This window comes from Elaeis guineensis, chromosome 10, assembly GCF_000442705.2.
Source record: "Elaeis guineensis isolate ETL-2024a chromosome 10, EG11, whole genome shotgun sequence".
In the NCBI taxonomy this organism is placed as follows: domain Eukaryota; kingdom Viridiplantae; phylum Streptophyta; class Magnoliopsida; order Arecales; family Arecaceae; genus Elaeis; species Elaeis guineensis.
The window spans coordinates 38,487,635-38,493,169 of record NC_026002.2 but is presented as its reverse complement, the minus strand read 5'-3'; positions in this window follow the sequence as shown (position 1 = coordinate 38,493,169).

Here is a 5,535-nt window from a genome sequence, read left to right as displayed (position 1 = left end):
CAATTTACGTAGTATCACAATAGCATTTTCTTATAATATGTCTAATTCTTTGACGTTCAATGTCTTAGCACATAACTTATGAAAAAAATGTGCTAACTCAACCAATGCAGGGACTACATCTTTACGCAAGTATCCACATATTCCAATGGAAAGTAGCCGTTGCAACAACATATGGCAATCATGACTTTTTAACCCTAAAATCTTACCATCTTCCATACTTACACATCTTGATATATTTGAAGCATAGCCATCAGAAAACTTAAAAGATTCCAAGAATTTCAATAAGCCTTGCTTTTCCCTTCAACTTGGTACATAACATGCATAGGGCTTTACAAATCCATTTTCTGATGGTTGTAAGTGTAGCTCTTTCCTTATTTTCATATCAGTCAAATCTATTCATGCTTTAATAGTAACCTTTGTTTTTCTCTCAATATTAAGGATTATTCCCAAAATATGATCACAAGCATTTTTCTCTATGTGCATAACATTAAGATTGTGATGCAATTTTAATTTATGCCAATACGGTAACTCAAAGAACATACTCTTGTTAGTCTAGTTTAATTCTTCAGGAGTATATTTTCTTTTCCTCATATTTGGATACTTCCCATACTTCAAATCTTAAAGTCGATCCAATTGTTACAACATATCTTCTCAAACAACTATTGCAATTTGAATTGAGCCTCCAGCTGACCATCAAATAGTTTATGCCTTCTCCAACTATGATGTAAAGGAAGATATCAGTGACGGCCCATGTAATAGATTTTACTCAATCTCTTAGATGATGTTTGCTCATTGCAACATGGACATGCTATATATCCTTTTGTACTCTAACCTAACAAACTACCATATGCAGGAAAAATATTTATGGTCCACAAATAGCTACCTTTAAGGAAAACATTTGTTTAGTTGAGACATCCTATATATCAATACCATTTTTCTATAACTCTTTCAATTCATCTACCATTGGCTGCAAATAAATATCAATATCCTTTTCCAGAGCCTGTGGTCCAAGAATTAGCAATGATAACATAAGAAATGGCTCTTTCATGATTTTTCTAGATGGTAAATTATATGGCATAAATATCACCAGCCACATACTATAAAAATTACTCATATTACCAAATGGATTAAAATCATCATATGCAAAATCAAGTCTGACATTACAGGAAGCATTTGCAAACATAGGATACTATCTATCAAAATATTTCCAAGCTTTAGCATCAACCGGATTCCTTAAAATGCCTTTAGTATTGACCCATTTTTCGACATGCCATCTCACATCCAAAGCTATATGCCTTAACATAAATAATTTCTGCAACCTTGACTTCAATGCGAAGTAGCGTACGATCTTATAAGGAATCTTCTTACCTTTGCCATCATTTATTTTCCATCTAGATGTTTTTCACATTGGACATTTATCTTTATCTTTATGCTCTTTTTGAAATAATATACAATCATATTTACAAGCATGAATGCACTCATACCCCAATCTCAAGCCTTGAAAGATCTTTTTAGCCTCATAATGTGACTTTGGAAGCACTGTACCTTCAAAAAAAGCATTATTCAATAACTTAAGTAGCATATCAAATGATTTATTACTCCAATGATTATGTACCTTCATATGAAGCAACTTTACAATAAAGGATAATATCAAAAATTTCTTATAACCTGGATACAAGTTGCGTTGTGCTTCCCTCAACAATCTATCAAATTTTTCTACATCTGTTTCGGGAGCTTGATGGCTACCAATTGTGTCTATATCCTTGATATTTGTGAAAATTTCCACTTGAAAGTCATTCAACATGTCTAATATTTTATTTTCCTCCTCTTCTTCATTATCTATCATTCCATCATTACCCCATGCATCATTATTGGTACTATTATCGGTAGGATAAGTACCATAGGAAGATGGATTTTTTTCATGAAATATCAACCGTGTATAAGTACCTTGAATTCCATTTATATATAAGTCATCTTCCACTTCCATCCAAATGCTTGTAATATGCATTTATGCACTTAAGACAATGACACCAGACCATATTATCTTGACCCATATGATCCTTTGCAAACTCAATAAACTCCTTAACTCCATCAACATACTCTTTACACCATCTATGTCTTAATTTCATCCAAATTCTATCCATTTTTAATGCCTGTCAAATAAAATCAATTGGTAAATAATGATAGAATGAAATGAATGAGGATTATTATCCATGTAGCATAGATGGAAAAAATTAAAAATTTTCATATAACAGCAAATTAGCTAGTGTGATTTTGGTAGATATATGTAATATGTAAACTAAAGAAGGCCTTATACTGCAGATCAATCAAAACTATAATGTTAAGCATATTTACCCAAACTAATTACAGATTGTGCTATGGGAGGCAAGTGGAGGAGCTCTCGATGCCACACACTAGTGAAAAGCAGCTTCAAAGTCCAAACAGAGAGAAGGTGTTGCGGATGGAAGGCTCGGAAGGGATCTCGACTTTTAAAGCACTACGAAAAATTTAACTATTAGTGATGGCTAATTGCCATCGCTAATACTATTAGTGATGGTACCCCATTGCTAATTAATGATGGAAAAAATTTTAGTCGCTAATTATCTTTATTAGCGATGGACATTCCAACCATCACTAATAACGGTAGTAGTGACGATATTAGCGAGGCTAAAGTCCATCGCTATTTATTTTATTATTTTTAAATAAAATTTTTAAATTTTTTTTAAAAAAATTAGCGATAGTTTTGTTGTCGCTAATGCCATCACTAATAAGTATTAGGGATGGCAATGCCGTCACTAATGCCATCGATGATATTTAATTTTATTTTTTTAAAAAAATTATAATAATATTTGATTATTAGCATGGCTAAAGTCATCGTTAATATCATTGATAATAGTTAATTTTATTTTTTAAAAAACTTATAATAATATTTTTAAAAATTTATTTTAATTAATCATAATCAATTATAATTTTTAACACCTATTATAATTAAAATCTAAAGATAATATGACAATCATAAATAAAAAACTAATTATATTATGTTATATTATATTAAAAATATAAATTATACTATTTTATAAGTAGTATCAAAAAAAATATAATACATCAAAATAAAAAAAATTAGTCCAGATCCTCGTCATCCTCCTCGTCATCCTCTTGCTTTTCTCTAGCAGCCGATGGATAAGAGTTGGATATCCTAACATCCTGAAATGAAGAAAATAAAATATTATTAATAAGTTTTGATACGGAGGTGTATCTTTTGATACGAAGATATATGTTTCAATATACTCCTTCGATTCTCAAACAGATTATTTTTATACATTTCATTCGATGATATGAAACTATAGACACCTTCGATCCATCAATTAGATGGTTAGATTGAATTTTTAGCCCCTAAATCTCCTTCTTTGACTCAAGCCTAAATATGTGAAGCTTCTAAATATGAAAACTTAAAACAAGTAAAAAAATTTACTAATAGAATTACATGATGTGATGGTTGGGATAACGAGCCCAACTGGTTATGCAGCTGTGGATCCTAAAGAATCTCCATGATCGTATCATAGATAGTATCCTGAAAGCTCTGAGACCGCTGGCTCAGAAGCCTCTGTACGACCTCCTCCATGTGCACATCGCTCCAAGTCTGGGACATCGAGGCCTGTGAGGATGTCGAAGAGTATCAAGCCACTGAAGGATCGAAGTTGTGGTCGAATCCTATGACCTAGCTCCTACTCACCCCTTTGGTGACCTTGAGCTATCCCTCAAGGTCAAGGAGGGGCTGAGTGGATGGGTCATCACCATGTCGTACAATGATGTTCTCCACATAATCTGCCTACACAATTCAAAAATACATTAATTCTAATATACATATCAAATTCTGTAACAACTTAATAAATACAGTTTGAAATTTTTATCATGATGTATCACAATCTAGAATCTAAATAATCACCAGTCCTCCTAGACTGGTGTTTGACTTTCATAACTACAGTTGGCCTGGTGGATGACCTAGCCGTCGTATCTACAATAAGTAAATAATAAAATTAAATTAATTAAAATATATATAAGAATTTTTACAGTTCTAGTGAAGAGTTTTGGTATAGATTTCTTATATATCTGTCGACCACAATATGTGTGCCGATGGACTCGCCTGCGTGCCTGATCGGATCCTATTGGATGGTTTGATTCTGTCAGGCCCTCTATCATTTATTGATGTACTCCTTACTACTCCACTGGTCACAGAGGGCCTCCCTTATATCTGTCCGCATCCAGTAATCCCTATAGAACTTTCAGTCTGATAGTGGTTGGGAACTGAAATGCTTGATGGTGGACTACTGTAAGCTATGTAGCCCATCTTGAAACCTACATATGGCCACCTGCTCGAAGATCGGATAGACAGTCTCCTCATCCTAAGGAGATAAGAATCGGTAGTACCCCTACAAGTAAAAGCAAGCATGTATTAATAAATAGAATACAAACTTTTCATGAATTATTAAATTAAATATCTTTGACTTACTAGGAATATCTCCCAGGCTGCATCACGAGCCCCCGACAGTCAACTGAAGAACTCCTTCACTGACTTTGGCATCAATCATCAGATGATTTCAGTAATCACATGAGACATGGAGCTCTCTATAAATGTACTGCAAAATTAATTTTGAATAATAAATATTAAACTCTATAATAGCTAAATTTTAAATATATTTAGTAAAAATATAGTATTTATGAGTGGCTCTAAATATGGATGAGCTTTCTATCCTCTGATCGAGTTGGAGGTGTCATGAGTTGGATGGATCCTCTACCATGCTGCTGACTCTGAGAGCCGGATGCTGCTTCATATGAGTGTAGGATCACTAGTAACCCTATGCCGTCTGAATCTTAAAGTATCAAGATATCATAAAGAATGTTATATTAGATAATAAAAGATAAAATAATATAAAAAAAATATCTAAAATATCAAAATTTACTGTGTAGTATGGGTGCCATAGAACCACATGAGCTAGCTGTATGAGAGCTCTCTCCTCGATTATGATGGCTCCGACTGCAAAAAGACATGGTCTATAATATCTAAAAATAAAAATAAATATATAAGATTTAAAATGATATATTTTGTTCGTCAATAATTCAAATGGTCTGTAACTAAGTTAATTAAAATTGAAAAACTATTGTAATTGATACGTCTCAAGCCTAAATGATATGGAGGGATATATTTTAATATACTATTTTGATTCTCAAATAGATTATTCCTACATATTTCATTCGATGATACGGAGCTATAGATACCTCTGATCTATCCATTGAATAGTTAAATTAAATTTTGACCCCCTTGTACCCATCCTCGAAAGCTCAAGTTTGTTACAGAGTCAAGATTTGAGATCAAAACTATGATTAAATACATGGAAAGAATTTAACAAAAACTATAGAAGGTTTGAGTCAAGGCATGCTGCTAGTGTAATTATCCTAAAATTATAATTAATCATGACATAATTGAGGTAAGTATGTATTGTTAATAACAAAATTATCAAACATACAGTCTTAAGT